This window comes from Passer domesticus, chromosome 14 (genome assembly GCF_036417665.1).
Source record: "Passer domesticus isolate bPasDom1 chromosome 14, bPasDom1.hap1, whole genome shotgun sequence".
NCBI lineage: Eukaryota > Metazoa > Chordata > Aves > Passeriformes > Passeridae > Passer > Passer domesticus.
This window is the reverse complement of record NC_087487.1, coordinates 18,701,777-18,729,394: the sequence shown is the minus strand read 5'-3', so window position 1 is coordinate 18,729,394 and position 27,618 is coordinate 18,701,777. Positions and strand designations below refer to the sequence as shown.

Below are 27,618 nucleotides of genomic sequence, written 5' to 3'. Positions count from 1 at the left end.
AGGCCAAATGCATCTTCTCCAATAAATGTCCTGAAAGAAGTTGAAGAATAAGTAAAGACATTTCCCATAAATCTAGATTTATATATAATATATATTAAACTGCAGATGGCAGAGGAATGTAAAATGCTTTGCTAATGGAAGAATTCAAGGAAAAAGCCAGAGTTTTAACATGCAAAGAATGCAAATATCCAGCAAAGTGTGCAGATCCATGGCCTGAGGAGTGGACAACCCCAGCTGGGTGTGCAAAGAACGTGTGGAAACCCAAGAGCTGTTTGTACTTTTATGTTACTGACTCCCTCAGTGACTATAATGTCTCACTCTTTGGGTTCTCCCAGACCCAGATTCTCCAACATATTCAAATCTGGGAGGCTTGGGACTCATCTTGATGATGCACAGCGCTGCTGGTCATAAACCAGGCACTGAAACTGTGCTTTTCAAAACGACAGCTCTGGCTCCAAAGCCTGTGTTTGGAACAGGAAAAGAGAGGGATACAAACAGGCAGGAGAAGGTAAGGGAATGCTTCCAGCTCAGGAGGATGGGCAATACTGGCAACTCAACCTCATAAACCCAAGCCAACCAAGTCCACAAGCCAACAGGAGCTGAGCCAGGGACCTCTGAGATCACCAAAAACACCATCCTGAGAAGGTGGCTCAGCTTCAGCCATCCTGGTGATATTCCCAGATTTCCAGACTGCTTTGGGTTGGCAGGGACCTTACAGACCACGTCACTCCTCCTCCTGCCATGGGCAGGGACATCTGCCATCATCCCAGGGTGCTCCAAGCCCTGTCCCTGGACACTCCCAGGGATGGACAGCCACAGCTCTCGGGGTATTCAACAACCAGGAGGAGTCAAGCAAAAATTGTACATGACACCACGAGGGAGGTTTGAGTGACTGTGCCTGCAGATCCAGGCAGGCATTTGTACAAGCAAAGGTCAAAACCAGGACACAAAGCATTGGAAAAGGTTTTTGCATCTCAGTTCACATCCGGCCTACAACAATTTCTTTTTTGTATCTTATTTACATCTTCATCTGAATAGAAACACAGTAAATGAGGTGAAGTTAAAACGGTAAACAAGAATTTCAGCTTTAAGCTTTGATTTAGATGATCTGCCTTCTGATAGTGCTGATGTGAATTGTGCCCCTCAGTTATTTCTGGAGGCAGAGTTTATAAACAGGTAATGTACAACAATGTTTCTTAATCCCCCCACCCACTTAATAAAGTGAGGGATCACCTAAATTTAAAACAATATATTTAAAACACCAAGAACCATTTCCTGGAGTGTTGCCTAGTTTAATTTTTTTTTTAACAAAAATAAAAGAGAAGTCCAAGCTGTGAATGTTTGTTTATTGCTTTTATGTTTCAATTGTACTTATTTTGTGCTCATACAAGTGGAAGCACATAACTTTTATTTTTACAACAGCCTTTTTAAAAAGGGAAGTCACTTCTGCTCCCAATTGTGTGTGTTTTCAACTAAGGACCATAAGATATGAGAAAGTGGACCACAGAATGATAACAAAGATTAGTTTTAAAGGTTTTTCTGATATATCCTAATGAGTAACTTGCAATCATGTTTAGATATGCTTGATTATGGGAAGCACATGATGCCCATTCCAATTTAAAAAAAAATTCAGACTTCCCTAAATTCTTAAATTCGCTAATCTACACGTCTGGAGAGTTTAGAGTCTACCTCCCACTGCTTCCCCAGGGATATTTCCTAAAGCACTGAGAATGGAAAGATAAGCATTCCTCAGTGCTCACACTGTTTGCTGCATTGTTTCATTTCCCCCCAATTTTCAAAGAAATCTATATGATAATGGCAGTGCCGGTCTCTCATCAGGGAGAACCCTTGTTCCCATGGACGTGGATGGCAGAGCAAGCAAGGAAATGATTCCTGGGCTATCTCTGCAGGGCCAAGGATCTGACAATCCTTGTGGGTCCCTTTCAGCTCGGGACATTCCATGTAAAACACCCAAACCACACCACTCCCAAACTGTGCTCAGGGTGCATCCCTAAGTGTTATGGTTTTCAAAGTATTTACAGTTTGCTGCCTAAAATGGAACCTCAAAAATCAAAGTGAGTTTCTGCCATACCTTCACCTAAGACCACAATTATTTTTTAAAGGTTTTTCTTTGGGATTTAAAGGTAACAAATGCAAAGCTGTGCTGTGGAATAAGGAAGAGATCAGCAGGGATCGTCTCTCCCTTTTGATTCCTTCAGCAGATGTTCCTTCCCTGGCATGGAGGACTCTGCTAAGCTCCATGAAGACCCTCCTTCCTTTAAAAGCTGTTGAAAAGCAGCTGTGGTTGGGCCACCTCTGCCATGAGATTGACCCCTGCCCTGCCTGCTCTATCCAGGCTCCGTTCCCCAGGGACACGCGGGGCAGGGTTGAGTTTCCCGGCTGCCATTCCAAAGCAAAAGCCAGAAATCCAAGAGTCTTTGCTTAATAAATAAAATTCCAGCACTATTCAGGACGCTGGTGGCTCAGTTTACAGGGAGAGTTGACAGTTTTCTTCTTGCTCGAGTGAGTTACGGCGATGAAGGAAGACCCAAGAATGTTGATTAATAGATATTGCAATCTCCAAAAAGGAGGCCCAAACCCCACGGCTGGAAAAGCACAAGGGCAGGGCTAAGAGGCAACCAGAGCTGCAGCAATGTGCGGTAGCAGTGACACTGTGGCCAGATCAAGTAACACTTTGTTCTTTGCAAATCCAGGAACGACTCATGGTAGAAAAATTCTAAATATCAGCATTTCCAACTGCACTGAGGCAACCTCCAACTCCATGAGCTGCCGGGCACGTGCCAACTTTGAGGCACTGACCAGAAGCAAGATGGAAATTACTTATTGTTCCATATTTTTTCTCTCAAACCCATTAGCAGAAGCATTAGATAGGATTCTCATGGGTTTGGTCCCAGAGTCACAGAGCTCAAACAGAAAAAAAAAATTCTGCCAGGAAACTGCTGGAGCCACGGGGGCACTGGGTGAGAGTGTGGTTTGATCGAGCTGGGGAGACCATGAGCTGTAACCATGGGAGGTTTGAGAATGGACAAGCAGCTGTCAAGAGTGATGTTGGTGTAGGTGATCATGGCAAGGGACTGGGAGATCTTGTGGGAGATCCCCAGTCTTCTCTTGCAATTCCTGAGCACCTTCACAGCACCAGCCCTGTAGTAAAGCATTGGAACAAACTGCCCAGGGACGTGGTGGATGTGGCACGTGAGGACCTGGGTCAGTGTGGACACGGGGGTGGTGCAGGTGACAGTCAGACCCAATGATCTTAAAGGTCCTTTCCAACCTCAATGATTCTGTGATTAATTTGATTGTTATTCCTATGTAACTAATTTAACAACAAATTGATATCCAACATCCACAACTTCACTGATTACTGACTCATTTGCTAACACATCTTCTAAAACGCAGGTCTCTCTCAGCGGACACTGGCAGTGAAGGAGGAGCAGGACCAGCTAAGCCTGTCAGAAATCAGCTGCCAGCCTGAGGCAGCCCAGCAGAGCATCCAGCTCTCAGCCAGCACAGATCGCTGTGCAGAATCGCAGACACGACTACGAGGAGCAGTTTTACAAATTCCAGACAAACGCTCCTTCTGGCACCATGACAATGCAATAAACACACATTTCAAAGCCACTTTTGTCAGGTTCCTCTGTTGTTCACTGGACAGCTGCCAGGAGGAATGAAAATGTTACCCAGGGGTGAGCTCTCTGAAGGCATTGGAGCTGAGGCTGAACTGTGCTGATGGATCTTACAGAATCTCAGTGAGGAGCATGCTGGATATTCTGAATTCCATCTTAGATTTATGGAAAACAAGGTGATACTTTTTAAAAAAAAAATGTTGCTAGATAAAGCAAAACATAACTAATGCTCCAATACTGTGATAGGAGATTTCTCAAAAGAGGGGAAAAAAAAGGAGCCAGAACTAAAACAAACCCCAAGGAAGAAGTAACCATCAGTCAGCTGTTAAATGAAACCTGTTCTTTCTTTCAGATTAGCTACTGTCTAGTGGTCCATAATTAATATTGATTTGAAGGCAGCCTGCCCAAGGGATCCAGAACAAGTGAGTGCAGCAGATGCTGACAAATGAAACATCATAATGGTCACTTTGCAGCACGCCTTGGATGAGTATCCATCAGTAGGAGGGGGTTTTCCCCCTCAGACTTCCAAAAGACAACATTCTAATTTGACCAGATTTCAGACACTGGAAAATGGGACTGATACTTGAGGAAACTGGAAAGTACTGCTCTATTTTTTCAGCTACTTTAATCAGTTTTTCATGTCAAGCCCAGACTGCGTGTCTCGGGGAAGGAATTCCTGGGTGAAAGTCCACGGACTAAAGGATGGCATTAAAACTTGAATTCCTGGGTGGGTTTTGTGTGAGTGCTCCATGAGCAGGGACCCTCCCTGGGACTTTCCCCAGGGCAAGAGGTCAGGCTCTAACCCAGGGTTTTAGCAACCTGAATTTCATTTCTTGGCCTGCCACAGACTTTCTACAAAATGGGGGCAATTCTCAATCTTCTTAGGGTTTACTTTCCCACCTGCGATAAGGGAGCAACAGGATCACCTCATGGAGGCACAGAAAGGATAAAAACCAAAGAGCTGAGAAAAGTTAGACCTCTGATCAAAGTGTGATTGACTAAAGGTTTAGAAGACCATAACCTTCTGCAGCCAACATTGCCTGACACTGAGAAATGCAGTGGAGGGACCAAAATTCAACAGACTGAGGGGTTTCAAGCAGTGTTTGGATTCATAAATGCAAACAGTAATCTCCTCAAAGGTAAAACATGAGGGGGGAAAAAGGGTTTTGAAGTCTTCTCCCCCAGAGCCACACCAAGGGGCCTCTGGTGGGAAAAAGCAGCGAGTCCTCCTTGCTGCCTTCTGTCCCTCTCCAAGGGAGGGTTCAGGGAAAGGGTAGGAACGTGCTTGGGTTGAGAGCAGCCTCAAGTGACAATTAAAAGGATAAACCCAAAGTTGCTTGCACAAGGAAAGCAGCTGCTGTGTGAGAGACCTCTTTACACTCTGCACTGGGCTTTCTTTCATCTCTCTAATGACTCGTGCAAGCGCCAGAGTTCAGAGCAATTCCTCCCCACAGCAGAAAATCAACTCCTGACGTGCAGCTACTCGGAGGATGCAAGACACGGTAAACATTACATCATTCAGCAGAAGCTGTGCTCACGACCAGGACAGGAGCTGGAAAGATTTCCTATGTTTCCATGAAACATCCCATTTCCCTCTATACAATCCTATCTCAGGAAACAAACACAACAAAACAAAATCTATTAATTCCAGGTTCTAAAGAAGGAAATGACAAGTTATATTAAGAAAAAGTAGTGTGGCATTTTAAAAGAAAAACCAAGATGTCCCCAGTTACTAAAAGCAGTTTTGTGTGTCCCCTTTGGTACTGAAGCACAACTGAAACAATTTTAGAATTACTCCTTTTTCTTCAATTTATTTTTAAACAAGAATGCTGGATGATAGATAAAACTTAACGAAAAAAATAATGAATCATCCCAGCAATCATTAATATATTTCAGTAAGATTGTTTAAACTCCTTAAACTGTTTGTTTCCAAGTCCAAAACAGTTAAAGTTCACTGTGTAAATACTGGGCTTCTGAGCATCCTGCTGAACTCAACAGCACAGAAAACCTTCGGCATCATTAGAAATAACACATTGTTTGCATTTTTCATAAAGACATCAAGTGTATTTCATCCCCCTGAAACACGATCTCCCCCGGGGAATTATGGATGAGCAAAACCAGGACAAGTGGAAGTTTAATTTTTTTTAAATGCCAAGAAGCCAATGGGTTAAGCTCTCAATTTATCTTTGTTTCTCCAAAGATACAACACTCTCACAGAGACATTAAGAGCGAGACCACACCTGTGTTTCTTTAGCGGTGGCCTGCTGAAAATATTTGTCAGGCATTGTGTCAGGAGCCAGAGCACATTCCTTCACTTTATGATTAACCTTTGGAGAGATTACGTTGGGAAAAGGCTCAAAGTGACATTCAGAGTGAATTAACGGCGCTCAGGCTCAAGGCTCTGCCCTTGAAGCTGCCGGTGTGTTTCAAACAAAGCCCAAGTCAGACGTGGGGTGAGTGTCCAGAGGAAACAGAACCCACAGTCAAGTGCTGAAAACGAGCCAGGAGCATTGTGATATTTGGGCAGTGGTAAATTCAATACGCCACAGAAAAAAAAATTAAAAAGACAGATGAGAGAAATCTGAGCCTTCTAATCAGATCTGGTCACAGGGACGAGCAGAGCAGTTCCAGTGGAGTCAAACCTGAGCAGAGCAGCTCCCCCAGCCCACATCCCAGCACCCCAAACATCTGTGACAGGTTCTGCCATCTCTGCTGGGCTTGGCACTGCTCCGAGCCGTTCCTCCTGACAGGGTTTGCTCCCTGGATCCGTGTCAGCTGGGGCAGCTCCAGCCTTGTTTCATTGAGAGTTTATCTCGAGACTAAAGCAAAAGTCAGAGGCTGCCTGAGTCTGGGCACTCGGCCAAATCTCCAAAGACAAAGAACTTTGTCCAGCACAATGCTAATAAATGATTACACCCTCCTTCTACAAAACATTAATTCACTTGACTCGGGGCACAGGATCCCTTTTCCAAGTGTACAGTAGGGGTTTAAAAAAAACAAACCCATGGCAAAGCAACAGCAACAAGCCCTGACCAAACAGATTTTCCTGCTGTACACTGCCCAGTGTCCCACAGCAGTGATTCCAGGCAGAAATGGGGTGGCAGGAGCAGTACAGGAGTGAGTGTGACCCGGCTGTTTCAGTGTCAGGAGCACAAGGCAAAGCTGGGTGTGTTCCCCAGTCCCAGCGTGTCCACGGTCCCCACCAGGACAAGGGGATCCCTCACTCAACACCCATCCATCGCTGTGCTCAGGCTCTGTCCTGTCTCAGCGCTCTGCCTCGCACCTTTGCCCACGCCACGTGTTTTCCTCCGAGCCTGGATGCAGAATAACTCCAGGAGAGCCAGAGCTCTCACTGCCAGGGGTGGCAGAGCTGCTGAGTGACAGGGCTGCAAGCAGCAGCCCTGCAGAGCTCTGGGAGGAGAACATTCCGTGTTGTTGAGCACCATCTGCTGGTGCCCTGGCCAAGGACACACCTCCACCTGAGGCTCCTCTTCCAAGGAGGACAGGAGCTCTTTACCCCACCAGCCGCTCATCTTGCTATCTTCCAATTTTTTGTTATTCTTACAGCAGTGCTGCAATGCCAGAGCCTGACACGGTTTTTCAGGGTGGCTGGGGTACGTAAAAATGTTTCTGCATTGGTCAGTACCTGTCTGAATGCAGCTTCACCTTTATTTGAAATTTATTCCATCACTTGAGGATGAATACTTAGCAGCCTCATCTCACACAAAAAACCAGACAATGCCCCTCCTGAGAACAAGGACTGCTCTAAAATCTCCTGGCAAAGGACTTGAGGACAACCAGAGGATGTATGGTTTCATCTCCATCCCTCTGTAGAATTCCTGTTGATTCCTCATGAAAGGCACGAGGAAGACAAGGGAAATTGTACAGTTCACTACAGTAAATTTTCAATACTACTTTGATACAAGCTTTTTTCATGTGATTGTGAATAATTCTCTGTCTTCAATTATTAAAAGACCTGTGACAGGGATTGGCTTGAGTGCTCCAGCCTCTGCAGGGTCTCAGTCCCTCCCAATGTGCTCCCATTTTCCATAGTGCTCCACAGCAGTTTGCTTCTGCCCTTGGAATGCAGCGAGCTGGCAGCTACATCCACGATTTATCAGGAGTCTGGGAGCTCCAGATGGGAGCACAGGATTAATCCCTGCATGTTCCTAAAGCATCTGATATTCAGGAACATCTGGGATTTCTGCAGTGGCCCACAGTGCAGACCTTTCCTACCACCAAAGCATTAAACTCAGCTTTCCCAGGTGGAAGAGAAGTATCCAGGACACTGAGTCTGTCCCCAAAACCCAAGGATGAGCCTGGAAGCCATGGGGTTTGGGAGAGTTGTGGGGTTTTGGTTAATCAGAAAGACTTGAAACCAAGTAAATAATAGAGTTAACAGACATTCTTTCCTTGTTAAGGGACTTCTCAATTCTTGGACTTTGAGGTTGTTTCTGTCAACATCAAGGATTTCTTTTTTTTTTTTAATAAATTCCAAAAATCCTTGAAAAACACTAAGACAAAGGCATGACTCATATTCAGAATTTCCTGTTGCTTTTTTTTTTTAATGACCAGGATGTCATTGGACAGCTTGTCCTAAAATAAACTGATTACAATGGTTTTAAGAGACAGGGGATATAGAAAATTTAAAGCAGCAATTCTGCCTTTTGAGCCCCTCTCACCAGCAGTGCTGTGAGTGAAGCCTCCAGGGCAATCTCTGGGACTTTTGCAGGTACAACATTCCCAGCAATGGGTTTTAGAGGTCCAGTTCTCACCAAAAACTGACAAAGCTCTTCCTGCAAACTGAAACTCAGCAGAAACAAAGCCCAAAGCCATCTCCAAAATCAGAGCTGCACTTCCAGCTTTGTCCTCCTGCGGGACATCAGCACAGCTGGGAGGCTGACAGAGACACCAAGGGCTGGGACGTTCCTCTTGCCCTGGACCAGGCTCGCTGGGAATGGGGAGGAATGGCCAGTCTGGATCAATTTTCCCATGCTCTGGGGCAGAGACAGCTCTGCCACCCAGCACCACGGCCCTGTCTCCATGAGCTGCTTTCCCTCCCGGGCTGCCAGTGGCAGGAAGATGAAGATAAATGGGAGGGAAGCACACTAGGAAAACATTGAACAGAGAGGAAGTGGTTTGGGATGGCACTTGGAAGTGGCCCAGGAGCACAAGGCTGGCCTGGGTCCTGCTGGAGCCCTGTGGAAGTTGATCACATGCCTTACAGGCATATTGACCAGAAAAGGCAATTTTGGGGTTTTTCTCAGGCTCTCACCTTCATCCAAAAGCATTTCTCCCTTGGAAAAGCATTCTATTTGTTCATTAGATGAGGGGGATTTCTGCTGACCAGAAAGCCTGAATTTGAGTGCCACATTCTCCATAAACCCGGGATAATGCTGATGAGCTGTGAGTTATTTCATTAGCATCATGCAGCTCTAAAGGGGGAGAGCCACAGTTAAACTCCACAAAACTTTTTGAATCCTGTGGAGGAGGGGTGGTGGGGAGAGAAGGAGACTCTCATAATCCAAATAGCACATCATGAAACTCAGTTTTGGTCAGGCTGACAGGGTTTGCTGGTGAGCAAAGCTTTCACACGCGCAGATTTTGCAACTGCAGAGGAAAGCCTTGGTACAAATTACAGAAGGTTAAAAGGCAAGAGAGCCTGTTCCTTGATCCATTGTGAAGTGGGGCTGATCCCAGAGCGTGAATCACGGAGCCAGATGAACACAGGATGCTCAAAGGCAGGAGCAGGCTCTGGCTTTGCACCGCTCTTGATGTGAGAGCAGCAACAAACCGGGGAGGGAGGTGGTAAAGCCTGGCTTGGGAGCACAGCCTGCATGACTCATCCCCAAAAAAGCATCTCCCAAAGTCTCACAGCTGAGGAGCAGCCAGCCAAGAGACTTCTTGCTATTCAGAAATTTAGTATACAAGGAATAAAAATTTGTTATGGAGTTACATATGGCACTACATCTGCAAATATTTTACATTTTCAAATGTTTACAGAACTGCAGAAATACTAACTCCTCCAGCCTCCTGTAAATGTTCTGAACACATTTTATAGGAGCAGCAGAGGCAGGAAAGTAGCTTTCTCCAAACCAGACAGTTGGTAGCGGTTTTGAGGAGATCCAGAGCTAAAAAATACTGCAGAATATTTAAGAATGCTCATTTCATGGCACACACAGATTTACTACAACAGCATTCACCCCCACTTTTATTCTTACAGTTTGAGATCATTATAAAGTTTTAATTAAAATTCCATCACATGTTTATGGAAAGGAGGTTGGTGGCACCACCACCCTTACACCAGCTATGATAAAGCAAATAAAAAGAACCCTTTAGTTAATTTTAGGTCGTTATTATCTCTGCATACATTTTGTGATATTAATGAATATTGACAGTGAATGTTATGTTGACAAAACCAAGGACTATGTGGAAGATTGATAATGAAACATCCAGAGCAAATGCTCCTTTTAAATCCTGATTTAACTCTTTCTACTCATAAATTCCCAGCCAGCCTTTCGGGATAGAGAATTTAGTTGCTCAGTCAAGTACTGCACATACGAAATGATGGAACAAAGAGAAAGCAAAAAGTTTGGGAACATCTTACAGGCTTAAACCTGCTCCCAGGAAATCAGTCCTGCACAGATGACACAAGTGGACCAAGAAAAATTAAATTCTGCTAAAAAAACAATCTATAAAGAGGAGAAGTCAGTAAATGACTGACTGCAGGCTGTGCTCAGAGGGGCTGGCTCCCATTCCCCAGCTGTGTCTCACTGCTTTGTGCCACACCAAGTGCAGCTGGAGGAGGCTCAGCTTTGGTGTCCCACTTAAACAAAAGCTGCAGCCGGGACTGGCACCGTCCCAGCCGGGTTTTGGCACCCTCAGCCTGCAGCTCTCCCCTCCCCGTGCACACCCCCACAATAAACACGGGCTGTGCCCTCCAGGGAACGGGCAGCAAGCTCTGAAATGGTGACCTGCTGTTATTGCAGCCGAGCTGGGATGGACCTTTCCTCCTCCTCCTCCTCCCTTTCCCTCTCCCCGCTCACTCTGAGCCCAGATGGCCAAACCCAGGCGTGGTTTTAGGGACTTCCACTGCTGCACTCCCATGTAAGCCAGTGTTTGTCTGTTTGCAGAGGACACAGGAACTGATACAACACATCTGCTCCCACAACACTATTTCTTTCATCTGTTGGAGTTTTGGCTTCTCGGAGAGGAAGTAATTGGCTGTTAATTATGGGGGCTGAGAACTGGTCACATCACAGAACTGTGTTTGCAAGCATGATTCATGACAGCATCATTTCTCAGCAGCTGTCAGCAGTAAAGGCTCAGCACTTACAAGAAACTATTATAATATTATACCAGCAAAGGATGAAGACAAATGCTGTGCACAGCTGAGAAAGCAGCAAACAAAATATTTTTCTTAAACCTTTATGCGATAGAGAATCAACTTGAAGCATGCTGTTTCTCAGGAGAGATAAACAACAATGCTGCCAGCACGGCTTCCCAGACCGTGAAACTGAAATCCAAACTCTTCAGATGTCCTCCCCAGAGCTGGATGAAAAATGAAAGACCTTTTCTCATTAATAGCTGGAAATTTTAAACTTGTTCTTAATACTCCCCAGACTGTCTCTGTTCCTGTGTCTTTCTTGTCTTGTGCTTAAATTGTTTGCTCCTTGGGGAAGACATTTTGATTTGTTATCTTCATATAGACCCCAGGAGATCTGGCCAAAATCCAGCCCTAAAGTATTTAAAAGCAGGAAAACAATCAACCTGCATCAGATCAGAAGTCCATATAGAACAGCATCCTGTCTCCAGTGGCTCCCAGCAGCAAACGCTTTGGGGCAGAAAATGCAAATATCAGAGCATTGTGTACTGAACTTCTTCCTGACTGTATTTTCCCTGCTCCCTGCAGCTCAGTAAGAAACAAACAATAAGAAATAAAATGGGCATTATAGCTCTGGTGCATAACAGAGAGATCTAAATGCCATTTATTGTTGCTGTTCTCTGTGGATTCTTCCTGAGGGAGCTTGGGCAAGCCAGGGGAAGTTTGCCCTGTCCAGTGTCACCTCATCCCTGCAGATCCCATCACCTGAGCAGCTCCAGAGCCTGTACCCAGCCCATTTTACAGCCTGAGCAGTGATAAACTGCAGTCAGTGGCAGCTCAGGTGGAACTGCAGGGCTGCAGACTGAGGTGATCAAGGAATGCCTTGCACAGCCATCCCTGCTGAAGCTGCCCATGCACAGCACACAAACACTTTAAACAAAAATTTCTTCCTAGAAATCAAACTGGACACTGGAAGGAAGAGTTGCACACAACCAGTTTGTCATAACCTCAGTTCTAGGTTGGGTTTCTACGGCAGAAATAAAAATGAGAAATTCTACAGAAGCTGCGGAGAACTCTTTTCTCCTCAGCAAAAACCATGATGATGGCAAAATGGGCATCACCTCTGCCATGGTGAAAAACAAGGTGGCCCAAAGACAACACACACTGAAGAACAGGGGCTCGTACAAGAAACTCAAATGCTTTTGTATGGGCTTCAAACTTTTTGGTGTGGTTTTACATCCGCAGCTCCCTTCCGGATAATTGAGGCTGGGGAAAAGTCTGGTTTGCAGTAGGCAGGAAAAATTAAGGCTTCATGTTGTTTGTGGGCTAAACCAAAATACCAGGACTTGTATGTAAAACACAAATGAGAAGAAAGGAAAAACAATGTTATAAAAATCCCTCAAAGGAATTTAAAGAGAGCTGACAGATAATGACATCTCCACAAAGCACTGAGCCTTTTTCCCACTGAATTCCTGAGACTCTGGAAGAGAAACTGAGCAAAATGTTTGTTTCTTAATACTCAGGAAGCATTCAGTTCAGGACTACTTATATCAGGAAAAGGGGAGCCCTAGGAATTGGAAGATAATGATATACTGCCCTCAAAAGTTTGATTTTTCACATCAGAGAAAAGCAAGACATTTCCTTAATTTCATGAGAACTGGCTCGCCCTGGGAGTAGAGACAAAATACTGCAGCTTTATTGATGGGCAAGTGACTGCCAGGGAACAAATCCTTTGTACAAGAAAAAGTACAAAGTGAGCATCAGTAAAAATTTCTTCAATATCTTTTAAGGTTCCACAGGGCAGAGTTGTGGTTTCAGTGCCATGTCATGGCTGTAGGGACAACACACAGGAGCATGAGCAGGTCTGTAGTTCAGGTTTTGTCTCCTGGTGAGTATGAGCTAGGAAACTGAAGGTGCTCTCAGCCCCAAGGAGTCAGGGTTCATGCTCTAATTCCACCTGACTGAATTTAATCCAACAGTGACCAGTTCCTGGTTCATAAATCTCTGTGTAACTCCTCAGGTCAAATTACTCAACTCCAAACCCAGTCCCTCTGCACCATCCTTGAGTCTGGCCAAGCCACTGAGCACAGACACAGAAAGAAATAAAAAACCACGTCAGACACCCCTGTCCCCACACCTGTTCAACATTCCCAGTCCCAAGACAAATTAACCCAGGCCCTATTGCCAATGTTAACAAAAGTTATTCAAAGAAAAACAGTAAGTCCTGAGTCTAGAAGTTTGGAGGGCACCAGCCTCTGTTTCTGCAAATTTTGCAGAACAGACAAATAGTTCTGATGATAGTTGAGAATTTAGTCTGCAATAAATGTGCCACAGACCATAGAGCACAAGCACCCTGAGAGTTAAAGGCAGAATTACCTGGCTGATCAAAAGCTGAATGGTGAAGCTTTTCAAAAGCCAGCTCCTCTCCATAATTCCTGGCCCTTAGAGACATCCAGAGCAGGGTGAGCTACAAAAAATTTACCACCCACAAAATGATTTCCAAGGTACTCCTGCCCCCTGACAAAAGCTCGTTAGCTCTGTAATGGTTTTCAGGTGGCACCTATAAACTAATAACGATTCTGCCCAGATTGGCATCACCTGTGAGGTTGGACTCCCAGCCTGCCCCTCCCTGGTGCCACTCACAGCCATGAGCTCCAAAACACGGCGGGTGTGAGAGCAGGGGCAGGGAGCAGCCCAGAGCACACAGCTGCTGCTGCCAGTGCCTGGCTGCTGCTGTGCTCACAAGCTCCCTCCCAGCACGGGGACACTTGGTGGCTTTTGTTCCACAGCCACAACTGGAGCCGTGCACCCTCGTGTGACTGCAGCCAGGGAGCCAAAAATCTGCCTGGGAAGGGCCCTGTGTCACAGAGCTGGCAGTGCTGGCCAAAATCCCACACTGATGGTCTGTGCCAAGGGGGTCTGATCCTGTGGGAGTGTGGGAGCTGCCAGCCCCAGGAACAGAGGGTGACACACAGGCAGAGCAGCTGATGGCCCAAGTCATCCCTGGGGTGTTCTCCTGGGGACACCCTGAGCTGGCTTTGCCATCCAGGATGAGGATTTTGGGGTTGCACTCAGCCCTGGAGGCACCGCCTGCCCATTCCCAATCCACTTCTGGAGTTATGCTGAAGATTCACCTCAAATGCAAACATCTCAGCCGGGTAATCTTTAACCAATGCATCACAAAGAAAAACAGCATCTTTTGCAGGACTCGGAGGAAATGTGGACAGTTCCCTTCTGCACAGATTTATTGGAAAGGTTTTCATAAACACAGATGTTGGGAACGGATGGCTACTGTGTAATCATGTGCAGAAAAAGCCAAGGGACAAAATATCCCTTAATGAAGACCCACATACCATGCAATATTACAAAACAAGGGAGGAAGAAATATGGGTGGTGTTACAAACACACAAACTGCAACAATCCAGATGCCAATTTTTTAAAAATTATTTATTCTCCCACTCTATTTGTAAGCAAAAGAGCCCAAAAAGACCTTGCTCTGAGCACACACAAGGCAGCTCAGGAGACCTACGTGGCATTTGAGTCAGTTTTTACAGAATTATTTCCAGTTTAAAACAACAGCATTGAGCTGGGAGATAACTCTCACTATTTCTGATATCCTGATTTAATGCTTGCACAGACATTTTAATTGGCATTTTAATGTCACAGTTTATTTGAAGAGCTTTTACTGGATTTTATAGAATCACAGAATGCCCTGGGTTGGGACTTCTTCGGGCAATTTAAGATTTTAGTCTGTTTTGTTTCAGTTTTTAGAGGTATAAAATGGATTAAAAATCTTGATGAAAATAGTTGAGGCAATGAGCCCATTGCCCTCTGCAGTTCCCAGCAGCAGCACTGGTTCTGCTGTGACCAGGAATAATCCTGCATTAGCACAGAAGTGTTCACCTTTCCCAAAGAAGAGAAAAAAATAATTGGACACTGAAGCAAATAGAAAGTCCAAATTTCTGGCTTTTAGCAGTCATTAGTGCAAAAAAACAAAAAAAAACAAAAAAAAAAAAACTTATTTTAATTTTTACAGAATACCTTCATAGCATTTTTAGGGAATTTCACTCTCCCTTCCCCCTCCTTCATTTGTGACTTTCATTCACTAATCACAGCAAAATAATATCCAAGGAGAGAAACTTATTTTTGCCAGTCCAATATCCCTGTTATGCCAGTGAACTTTGCAGAAGAACCCCAAACTCAGGCAACTTAAGAATATATTTGTAATATTCAACAAAATAATAAATTCTGCACATGACACAGGAAATAATAATCAGATGATCTCAGCCCCAGAAGTATTTCACTGCTGTGGAAATGCCAGGTTGGAGAGTTCATGTGGAAAAGGAAAAGCCTTGTAACTTCTCCAAACATCAGTCATCACTTCCAGATACCTCTAAATACAGCCATTCATTTCACACTGCAGGATATTGTATTGAAAAGCAAGGCAGGGCCAACACAGCACCTTCCACCACTAAATATGCACTGCACAAACCTTAGCTAAGTGTGTTTTTCCTATTTGGAATAGGGCTCTTTCATTTCCAAAAAAGAGCTTCATGCTTCTCGCAGAGAAAAATATTTATAGCCACATGAAAAAAAAAAATTAAAAAAAATACAAAAGAGGTTGAAAAGGCAAATCCAGAGGTATTCCAAGATAGCTCCGTGTCAAATACAGAGTGACTCATCCACCTCTTTCAATGAAAATGTTCATCCCAGATAGATCAAAGGCCCTGAGTACACCAAGCCCTTTTTGCTAAACCTGGCAGGAGAGTAAAAAGGGTTTCAATCAGCAGCCACTTGGTGGGAGGTCTGGGAACAAATGAAAGCCAGAAGACGCTGGCATTTGAGAGAGACCATCCCCTACAATGCACAATAGGGACAATGTATATAATGTAAGCACAGTTTGGAGGGAACGGAGCAAAGCCTGGCTGGATGGTTTTGTGCAGCTCTACCAGATGGATCTGATATGAGCAGCTCTGCCTTATTTTTGCAGATATGAGCAGTTCTGCCTTATTTTTGCAGACTTTTAAAGATCCTGCCCAGTGCCTATGGCCCACGTGCTTTCCCAGCCACGGCTTTGAAGGCTGGGCTCTTTATGGAGGGTTCCTTGGAGCCCGGACGGATCCTGCCCAGCTCTGGGATGCTGGGCAGTGCAGGAGCCTCTGCAAACCGCGATATTCCCGTGAGCTCCCATTTCACCGCTGGGGCTTCCACCTCTGCCACCGCCCCACAAAGCTGGGCTGGGGGGAAGGGAAACCACAAAACACAGCAAAGCAACATGTCAAAGTCTCGTTTAAAATAACCCTGGCCTGCTGCAGCGGCTGCTCGCAGGGGGAGAGCACGAGGCTAAAGATGATCCCGCACAGCGGCGAGTGTGCTGCGCAGGGCAGCGGCTGCCCCGGCCCCGGGATGGCCCCGGGATGGCCCCGGGATGCTCCCGTTCCCTCCGCAGTCCCGGGATGGTCCTGGCTCTCCCCGATCCTCGGGATTCAGCGGTCCCGGGATGGTCCTGGCTCTCCCGACCCCGGTGGTTCCCGGTCCCCCCGGGGCTGTCCCGAATCCCCGATCCCGGTGGTTCCCGGTCCCCCCGGGGCTGTCCCGCATCCCCGATCCCGGTGGTTCCCGGTCCCCTCGGGAGTTCCACCATCCCCGATCCCGGTGGTTCCCGGTCCCCTCGGGATTCCAGCATCCCCGGTCCCGGTGGTTCCCGGTCCCCTCGGGATTCCAGCATCCCCGGTCCCGGTGGTTCCCGGTCCCCTCGGGATTCCAGCATCCCCGGTCCCGGTGGTTCCGGTGCCCCGGGGCTCTCCCGGCTCCCGCGGCCGCAGCGCCGGTCCCACGCTGCCATCGTGCGGTCGCTGCCGGCTCCTGGCACCGCTCGCTCGCCCGAGCCGGAATTCCGGGATGGTTTGGGTTGCAAGGGACATTAGGGATCACCTCGTTCCACCCCACGGCAGCGACACCTTCCACCATCCCAGGCTGCTCCAAGCCCTGTCCAGCCTGGCCTTGGACATTCCAGGGATCCAGGGGCAGCCACAGCTGCTCTGGGCACCTGTGCCAGGGCCTCCCACCCTGCCAGCCAGGAATTCCTTCCCAATATCCCATCTGCCCCTGCCCTCTGGCTTTTTAAAGCCATGGTCCCCTCTGTCAAGCCCTGCTGGAGTTTGGGCAGACCCGATTTCCTCAGGACTGATTCTGGGGACTGTGAGCTCTGACAGGCAGGACACAAGTGGCCCCTCCTGCGAGGGTTAAATAGGAATGAACATTTCTGGCTGTGTTCCATGCCCAAAGTCCAGCATTTCTGTGCAGAAAAGCCATCACCCCATGCTCCTCTCGCTGAGTGCTTCACCTCGCTGTTTATGGGAAATGGAGAGAACTGGATTCTGTAAATGCTCCTTAACTCCTTCCCAATTTCCTTTGTCCTCCTGCTTTGCTGCCTTTACCATCCCAGCAGCACAGACAGCAGGCCAGGAGCCCTCTTTCCATCCTGCAGCGTGGCTCATCCATGGCCAGAGGGAGCAGGAATTCACAGAGTGCCCAAATCACGCCCAGGGAAGCAGCACTGCCAGAGCACAGGGCACAAACTCCAGCTCCCTCCACTCTGGGATACTCCAGACACAGACACCACTCTGACCAGGGCACGGCTCACTGCAGCTGCCTCAGCTTTCCACACACAGCACCACGATGCTCCAGCCCTGCCCCTGCAGCTGAACAGTTTTTAGGAAGCCATTACAGTGAGAAAAAACTAAATTGCAAGTTCCTTGAGGTTTTTCTGCTATATTTTTGTAACTCTTTTTAAATATTAACTGTGCAGAACTGACGAAGGGAAAATCTTGACACTAATATGCTTCTTAGTCATAAAGAATTCATGCATTTTACCCTGTTTTGAAACTCATTAACCAAGCTTCTGGAAGCAATTTTTCCATGACCCAAAGTAACAAACAGTTTGAAAATTTCTCTGGGTAACAGTTGCCTACAAAGCACTTAAAATTTATAAACTTCTGGTCCAGTTTGTGCCATTTATCATTGCTAAAGTAAATGGAAGCAGTGGAATCGACTATGCATCATGAGTAATATAATGCAATATTAAAGGACACCCAGTGGAGCACTTGGGAGGCTGAAGGATCTAAATCATACACTCGGTGCTGGGAAGCCATCAGGAAAATGTGCAGCACCATTTGTTGGTGGCTGGAGCTGTCAGTGCTCAGCGCTCTGTGAGCACAGGGGTGCAGGACTGACAGCAGGGATTTACTGTGTGTGTGCATGAGGAGAGGAAGGAACACAGGAAAGAATTCCTAAGGAGTGATCACAGGCCTTTCCACACCATCCAAGCTACACAAAAACTTGCAGGGAGACAAGGAGAAGGAAAAGGAAAAGCCCAGCTCTTCCCAGCTTCCTCCCCAGTCCTTCACTGCTTCTTACCTGTATCTCAGCAGAATATATAGATTTATTTTAGCATAATAATCAGCTTTTGGAATTATTTTCTTTCGTCCTCTGTTTTAAAATATATTTTGGTTTTTAATCTTTCACTAATTTTCTTCCCTTTTTTTGTTTTTTTTCCTTCAGTACCACTGGAGATGCACAGAATCATGATGTAAGAAATAATTCATCCTTCCCATTCCTCTGTTCCTCCTCCAATAATCTGCAAATTCCATCAGCTGAAGGATGTGGGACAGGGATGGATCGGGGCAGACAGGGAGGCACAGACAGAAATCCTGCCTGGTGCAGGGCTGTGCTGGTACTGGGGAAGAGTTTTAGCAGAAGGACCAGGACAAACCCTAATCATGTTACAGAAATTGTGAGATGAAAATGAAAGTTTAAATTCCTTGAGTGTTTATCTTCATTTGTCCATTTCTGGCTCTGAAATTATGAGAGGATTTATGAAAGATGGAGCAATACAAACTTCATCTCCAAACTCTCAAAATGCTATTTAACTCATGTTTGTGTCTTTAATATCAAAATGTACATTATTTTTCTGGTATGATGGTCAAACAGTTCTATTGCTCTTTTGGGATAATTACTTGTATTATTAGCAAATGAGAAGCTTCTGAAATCATAAAAGCAATTTTCATAGTGCTCTGTTTTCAGTTTTTAATAAGAAGCTTCTCTCCATCACAATTACAGAATAAAAGTTTGGAAGAAAATAAATACAAATATTGCAATGACTCTAAAACACCCAGGAAACAATGAATTTTGAAAGCATACTTATCTGTGGTCTTTAACAAAATCTCCTGACTTTAGAGAGCATTTTTGGCTTTTGAAAGCTACCACTTGGATCTCTAAAGCTGCTCTTCACAGCCACTTCCTCAAATCTTTGCAGAAAACATCTGGGGCTGACACAGGGAGCAAACAAGGCAGCAGGAGTCACATCAGCACGAGTGCCTTGTGGTCCCCTGGCTCGATGTTTTTATGGCAAAAGTACCTTTATTTGTAAAAGCAGCAATGTTTGATCAGTTACCCAGTAACAGGGATCACAGGTGCAGCCAGTGGGCAAACCTGCCCCAGGAAAAGCTGGAGATTCCACAGGGAATCCCAGCAGGGATCACAGGGTGCAGCCAGTGGGCAAACCTGCCCCAGGAAAAGCTGGAGATTCCACGTGGAATCCCAACAGGGATCACACCTGCAGCCAGTGAGCAAACCTGCCCCAGGAAAAGCTGGAGATTCCACGTGGCTGGAATGATTTTCCACGCCCGGGAGCCCATGGAATCTTGGCCTCCAGTGACAGCTGGGCCTGGCTGGCCTGGGGGCTCCAGTGGGAACTTCCAGGAAGGATGAATGTGGCAAGAGGATATCTCCCCTTCCAGGACATTTTCAGGTCTCCCACCTATCCAGAATGAGTAAACTTGTGTTGGTGGCACCCTCACCAACATGCCCAGTTTAGTCTGGAAGGAAAGATTTCCCATTCCCAGCTCTACCTGACATCCTGGTCAGCTCATCTCCACCTCCAGATTCCACAAAGCACCAGTGCATTGTCCTCCCATAAAACCCCAGCCTGTCCTACACAGAGAGCTCATGGAATAGTAAATTAGGCTCTGAGCTTCTTGAGGATCCTTTGGGAAAGCATTAAAAGGGAGGCCATATTCATATTCTACTATTCCAGCTATATTCAGTGCAATATCAAAGTCTAGTCCCCACAGCTCTGATTTCCAAAATGCCAAGTCCCTGCAGGACACACACACACACTTCAGAAACAAAACACCATAAAAAGATCAAAGATCCCTCTGGGAATACATTCTCTGCACTCTTCAAAGCCAAATGTCCCCTCACTTGCCCCCTTGTAAACTGATTAATTTCAGTGGGAAGAGTGCTCCCAAAACCAGCAGATCCATGCAGTGAGGATAAGTGTTTGTACATGTTAACTCCCCGAGCAAAACCCTCTGTACTTTTCCCCGCTCGACAGAAACAACAGGATTTACACTAATTCTCATTTCCAAGCTGCAGTTGGTGTTTAATCTGTTAGCAGGCAGCTTTTCCTTGAGTGCTTTTGCACACGGATGGGATGCAGCCCCTTTCTTTCCCGGGATGCAGGAATAAATGAGAGCACCATCTGGCCAGCCCTCCTGCTCCAGCCCAGCGCCTGCGGTGCAATTCCAAAATGTGAGGAATGCTCACCCAGCAGCCTCCGCTCACATCCTCCCTCCTATTGACTAAAAGCTGCTCTGTCCCTTCTGGGCTGCTTTAGAGAAGAATTTGGTGGGAAGATGAGGGCTCTGAAATCCAAACCATCTTCAAATGGTGCCTGTGTGTGGTCTGAGCAGGCAGCTTATGCAATGAGAAATGGGAAGCCACTAAAACGATTCTGCTTCTAAATATTTTGACCTTTATTGACATTTATAAGTAGCAGGCAGCTTAATTACCAATTAAAGGAAGTTATTAGCTACAAAAGGAGCCTGTTCTTTTTTTTCCCTCATGGCTCCTTTCCCAAACCAGGGCTGTCTGTGGCAGGACAAAGCAGAGGAGCCCCGGAGACCTCGGTTACTTTATGGCAAATCTGTGCAGAAATCCTTATAGAAGTCAAAAACCTTCATAAAGGGGATATCCAGAGACAGCCCATGCAGAACAACACACTCTCCATTGCTGCTGGGGTCCAAGCCTTGTTTTACAGAACTGTCCCATTTTCCTACATGGAATTGCTTGGTGGACATTATTTCTTTCAAGCACACCCATAAAAGGCCTTCCCAAACTGGTTTTGTGGGGTTTTTCCCTCTTTTATTTTTTATTTTTTCTTCACAGTATGAATTTAGGGCTTGGCCTGAGGAGCTGAGAATATTCAGAACTTGGCTGCTAATCCTGACACACACTGTTAAAACAACTGGAAGTTCTGCCCCAGAGATGGATGAATTCCTAGAGCAAACAAAGCAGCTCCTCCAAAATCACCCAGCTCTTCATACTGGATTGCAAGGGCTGGGAGCTCTACACATATTTATTGTCCCACTAGAGCACTGGGATTGTTTGCTGAGTGATGGCACTCATGAGAACATCTTAATTAAAAAATATATATTGGAATGATCAACGCTCTCCCATAATTTTAGAGTATCTTTAAACAAAAATTAAGTACAACTCTGCAGGATGAGCAGAGCTCTGATACTGACAGATGCAGGTATGACTTTTTAAACTAAATTAGTGCAAATAGGAATTTAAAAATAGCCTCTTGAAAGAATTACCCTACACTTCTATTATTTTCAGTTCTGTAACACACATTAATGTTGTTTTAAGAGTCTTTATGTATGAAGGGAGACACAAAGTAGAGAAGACATGGAAATCCAAAGACACTTAAAACATGATTTCCTCCCTGGGTGAATAACCCCAAGGTGTGACTTCCCCAGTAGCTGGGAAGGTGGATGAGTGATCCAAACCTCATTTTGGAGTATGGTATGGAAGATATGAAAGTTTCAGGCACAGTGATTTAGCTTTTCCTCAATTCTTCTGCTTTTATCCAAAGAAGTCCCACAATCCTTTTCACCAACCTCAGCTTCTGATTTTCTGGCAAACTTTGGACTCCCAAGCAAGACTTTTAATGCTATTTTTTCTTTCCCTGATTTTTTACCCCAGATCTTCATGGCTTTTTCTGCTCTGTATTCTGTACACCTTTTTTACTGAGCTGGTTATTCACCCTCACTTTCAGAGGGAAAAGAAATTTTACTTCCAACATGTGTGAAACTCAGAGTTTGATCCTACAATCACTAAAGTCTAAGGCAACAAAGGTGTTCTGTTCACAGGGAGCAGAACAGCCCCAGGTGCCTGGACTTGGTGTTTCAACCAGGGAGCCTTCACATTTAAAAGGAAATTATTATATTCACATTCATTGTCCACATACACAGGATGGGAAATTTGCTGGACAAAAAGGTGAAATGTGCTGTGCCTGCTGCAGGAAAAGCCAGCAAACCCTCTGCAGTCCCAGCTCAGGGGAACCAGACCTGGTTCTTGGGACGAGGAAGCTCAGCTGGGATCCCTCTGTGGGGATTTCAGCCCAGGAACTAATCCAGAACTAAAGCTCCAGGGAAAGAAGGTGCCACAGGGAAGCTGCTGCAGCCTGACACAGACATCCAGTCATCAAATGTCTGAGAAGAAATTCTGCTCAGATCTATTTTCCTGCAGTTTAATAACAAGGAAAGCTTGTGCAAATACCAGCTGCAAAGACTTGGGAAAGCAAATCAAATCCAAGCTTGCAACAGTGAACAGGTATCAGTGATAATGAAATATTTGCCTGGATTTTGACAACCTTGAACAATTCAGTAAATCTAGCACTCCATGTGCACAGCCTGATAATAATAATAATTATTATCAGACAGCTGCACTGCCCTTGAGAACTGGGCAGTGGGCTCTGGGAGGAAGGAAATTGTTGCCACATGCAGTAAATAAAAAGAAGTTTAAAAAAAAAAAGAAATACACACAGAGTTGTACTGCAGAATCATTCCATTGAGCCTGGCTAGAAACACAGGCAGCTACAAACCAATCATTCATCTCCAACATAAACACAGATTGGGTTCTACTCGCAGTAACATAGGTTGAGATTTTTAGTAGATGACATAAATAAATGTATTTTTATATTTCCTGACCACATTAAGCTTGAAATCAAGAGTTCTAAAATGTGAGCCATACACTGTAAGGCTTCTAATAGCCAATAAATTCAGACAGTCACACTGAAGCAATGTTTTCTCCTTAAAGGTACGTTTTGCTGCAGTGTGTACAAATACAAGGGGACTTGTTTTTTCATGGATTTGTAATTATATGTAGCTGAACATGATCATTCAATAAAGGTTAAAGTTCTCTTAGGAGGACAGCAAGATGGAAACCACTTCAGAAGGCACAATCTCAGATCCCAAATATTATTTCTATCTGGAAAGACATTAGTAGGGAGATGGGGGAAGGTTGAGCAAAATGACTTTCTCCAAAAAAAGGACCAGTCAAGGAAAGGTAAAATATTCTGGCTCAAGAACCTCAATGCATTCCTCTGTTCCTGCCCCACTTCTGCTGCACTAAGAAAGCATAAACCCAGTTCTTATCCTGTCCAGTACATCTTCCCACGTGTAAAGCAGGGCTCAGAGGGCTGGATTGCCTTCAGGTGGTGTTAAAGGCATGAACCATCCTGGAGAATCACCAGTGATACTCAAGAACTTGTGAACTTTCTTTTAGCTACCTCAAATCAAGGATCTTAGTCCCAGTCATCTCTGAAATGCTCCAATTTGATATGGTCCAAACTGATTTAGCACGTTTTTAAAAAGCTAAGCTACATTCTTTAGAATGAATCTTCCCATTATGCCAAAAAGTACAAATTCCAAAACATCTTTGTAATAATAATAATAATAATAATAATAATAATAATAATAATAATAATATTGCTGCAGACATGCCAGCACTCCCTCATCAAAGATTGTTTTCCATCTCCAGCCCTTACAGCACTTCAGAGTGGAGCTTGGCATTATCAGCATTAAATGGAATCCAACAGAGCAAGGAGTTTTTCAGCTTCTCAGGAGGGGCCAGCAGCAGTGCCAGGAGGGATTCCAGGTGGCAGAAGAGGAGCCTGAGATGCACGAAGGCAGAAGCCCAGCAGTCAGAGAGCTCAGGGATCACAAGGCTGAATTCCAGCTTTGCTCCCCACACAAGCCCTGGCTGAAGCACACAGCCACTGCCAGGCTGGGAAGGCAAATCCCCCAGCACAGAGTGAGCCTGGTTGTGTTGTGGACCCAGCACTTGCAGTGGGTCTCTGACAGAGCTGTGTTCCCAAATCCCCCAGCACAGAGTGAGCCTGGTTGTGTTGTGGACCCAGCACTTGCAGTGGGTCTCTGACAGAGCCGTGTTCCCAAATCCCCCAGCACAGAGTGAGCCTGGTTGTGTTGTGGACCCAGCACTTGCAGTGGGTCTCTGACAGAGCCGTGTTCCCAAATCCCCCAGCACAGAGTGAGCCTGGTTGTGTTGTGGACCCAGCACTTGCAGTGGGTCTCTGACAGAGCCGTGTTCCCAAATCCCCCAGCACAGAGTGAGCCTGGTTGTGTTGTGGACCCAGCACTTGCAGTGGGTCTCTGACAGAGCTGTGTTCCCAGTGGGGGAGCCATAAAGAGTCAGTGTGAGCTGGCTCCAGAGCCCCTGGCTGCCTGGATGTGCTGGGAAAGCCAACTGGAAATGTCTGAGTGCTGATGTCACTGCAGTTCCAGAGCTCTGCAGGCTGCTCAGCTTTCCTTGGGGCACCATTCCTTGCAGGAGCCTGGCTGAGCTCTGTTCCCTGGCTGAGCTTTGTGAGCAGAGAGAAGTGAAGGTGGCAGCTGAGAGCCTCACTTCACAACAAGGTAAATCATCCTTTTCAGGGAGAATTTGTCATTTCTAGCCCACTTTAAAAACCAGCAGTTGGGACTGAGTAAAGGAAATGGAATTTATTTTCAAAATAAATTTGAAATCACCAATGCTTTCAAGGGGAATTGAGCTGCATGTGACAGAATCAATAAGAACCTCCCCACCCACCTAAGTTAAGGCTGAAAAGTCAAGTGTTCAAGGGCTGGAAACACCAGAGTGAAGGCTGCCATGTGCACTCCTAATTCACATCTCCTGTGTGATACAATTAAAAGCTATTTTTCCCCATGGCCTCACCCCACTTAGTGGGCAGGATGAACAGAGCTATTCAGTATTTCTGGTTGGGTTTTTTTTTTTACCTTTTCGAGTCAATGTGTGGCCTTGGCTTTATTTATAGCATGCCATTTAAACTCTTCACTGAAAACACGATTATTCACATCCTTGTGGCTTTTAATATAACACTTATCACAGAAATATTTGCTTCAAAAACATAACAAATGTCTCGTGACAAAACCCCTGCCAGTGAGGTGGGATGGTAGCACAGTCCCTGGAGCCCCAATGCTTAATCAGAATCAGAGGTCCCACAAGCTTGTTTTGCTTAGGATGAGATCATGTGAATGTAATACAGTGTATAATATATTTTGGGTTTTAGCAAACCAATGGTAACAAAACCCATTTCTCTGGGACAGAGCTCCAAGCCTTGCAGTGCCCTCAGTTGTGGCTTTGGGAAAGCATCTGTTTCCTTTCAGCAGTGGCCACAGCATCTGCAAACCTTGTTCTCTGTGGTTTAAAGCACATCCTTCTAAGACCATGGGGCAAACAAGCAAGGCCTGATCTGCAGCAAAGTAACATAGCAAAGTGAGGCTGGAGTGAAATTATTCCTGGCTTATTTGATTCTGGAGGAAACACATTGAAATTTGCAATTTAAAAGGCAAAATAATTACTCTTACCTCTGTTTGCAGGCTTCTGTACATGCATGTGGTTATGTAATACACATAAACCCAAAATGTTGTCATATTTGATTACAAAAAAACTGAAACTTCTTTGAATGTGCAGCACACAACAGTGCAAATGTCCTTTTTCAGCAGTTAATCAACCATCAGCAAAGGTTTAACAGACTTTAGCTCAGGCACTACACAACTCTTCCCCTCACAGACAATTCACATTTACCCTTTTAATTTGGATCTGGGTTACAAATCAAGTAACTTTTCTTTGGAGACATTGTAGAAAAAAATGTTGTTTCAGGTTCTTCCACAAGTATGAAAGCATTTGATAAATAGAATTTTCAAGTTTATACAAGCCTGCAGTCCCACCTGCACATCCTGTCAGGGAAATCAATCCATGATTGCCTGTCAGGCTGCTTGTTTTACAGCACAGGCTCAGAGAAAAGTGCTTGTTAGAAACATTTTTAAACATTTACTCACTGTTCTGACAGCCCTTAGGATCTCTTTTCCTTCTTGTGGTCTGTGTTGCTTATCTCCCACTGCTCCTCTCTGATGCTGTCTTCAGAGGCCAGCTGAAAGGAAAATGCACAATGCCAACAGTTTATATCCACCAGACTGGAAACCTGGCATGTCTGCAGCACTGTTATTATTGTTATTATTATTATTATTATTACAAATATGTTTTGGAATTTGTACTTTTTGGCATAATGGGAAGTTACATTCTAAAGAATGTAGCTTAGCTTTTTAAAATGTGCTAAATCAGTTTGGATCATATCAAATTGGAGCATTTCAGAGATGACTGGGACTAAGATTCTTGATTTGAGGTAGCTAAAAGAAAGTTCACAAATGCAATCTCAAGTACCACTTAGCAGCACCTTAAGCACTTAAATTCTTCTATTAATAATATTGCTATTATAATTGTGTTTAGGCAGTATTTAACCCTTCCCATGGCAAAGTGACAGAGGCTCTCAGAACTCACTAAGCCAGGCTGTAATTTGCCACACTTTTAACTGATTTACCTTTTAAACAATAAGGAGGCTGTGATGGAGCAAAGTGCAATATCTGCACAGGGGCAGATATTTCCCTTTAAGAACATATGAAATCTCCAGGGGCATCACTTGGTCCTGAACTTGAGCTGAAGTGGCTAAGGAGCAGTAGTGAGGTCTTGTCTCTGAATTTATCCCTGAAAAAGCAAAAGTAAAAGTTTTTTTTCATTTTTCTTCTTGCTGGTTTTGCTTGTTTGATTTGATAAATAAGCTACGAGGTCAGGCCATGGCACCCAACAACTGTCACTGTGAGGGAATTTAGATTGTCCCAGTTCATATTCAGTTTCTCCATGAAATTTAAAAATTTATTCAGGAAATAAGGAGCCTGAAAGTTTAGACAGGAGTTTTCTCGGGCTGTGCTTATGTGAGCAAAGCCCTCCTGTCCCTGGCAGCCCTGACAGCTCCTGAGGCTGCAGAGATCCCTCTGCTCCTTTGCTGCCCTTCCCCACCTGCCCTGGCCAGGCAGGCAGAGATCCCTGAGGGTTCAGGCAGAAATCAGAGTTTGCAGCTCCCTGGTGCCCTGTGCAGAACCTTTCCTGCTGTTTTTCAAAGCTGCTCCCAGCTGAAGGGCTGAGGAGGCCAGGGCAGGCCAGGCTGGCAGTGCCCAGGCTGTCCCCAGGCTCCAAAGTCTCCTCTCCAGCTTCAGCCTCCAGCCCTGGGCAGAAGCAAAATTAGTCTGGGTGTCTTTAGTTATTAAAGTGTTTTATCTGTCCACTCTCTGACAATTTGTGCCTGTCTGGTCCATGAGAAAGGGCCCTTCTGGGGCAAAACCACAAAAAAAAATGTGTTTTAAAACTGAATTTAAAGCCCTGAATGTGGATATTTCATAATCTAAGCTGAATATCCATAGAAAGAACAACTGTATGTTTTTAGTA

The 27,618-nt window shown here is 45.3% G+C and overlaps 1 long non-coding RNA gene across 1 annotated transcript in view; it reads right to left on the bottom strand.

The window, feature by feature from the left end:
* Positions 1 to 27,618, bottom strand: part of LOC135280928 (uncharacterized) — a 46,110-nt gene that overhangs the window by 14,763 nt on the left and 3,729 nt on the right. The window contains exons 3-4 of the long non-coding RNA XR_010347734.1: positions 26,717 to 26,880; positions 26,178 to 26,269 (exon numbers count right to left, since the gene is read on the bottom strand). This is a non-coding gene — a long non-coding RNA (uncharacterized LOC135280928). The remainder of the gene's footprint in view (positions 1 to 26,177; positions 26,270 to 26,716; positions 26,881 to 27,618) is intronic.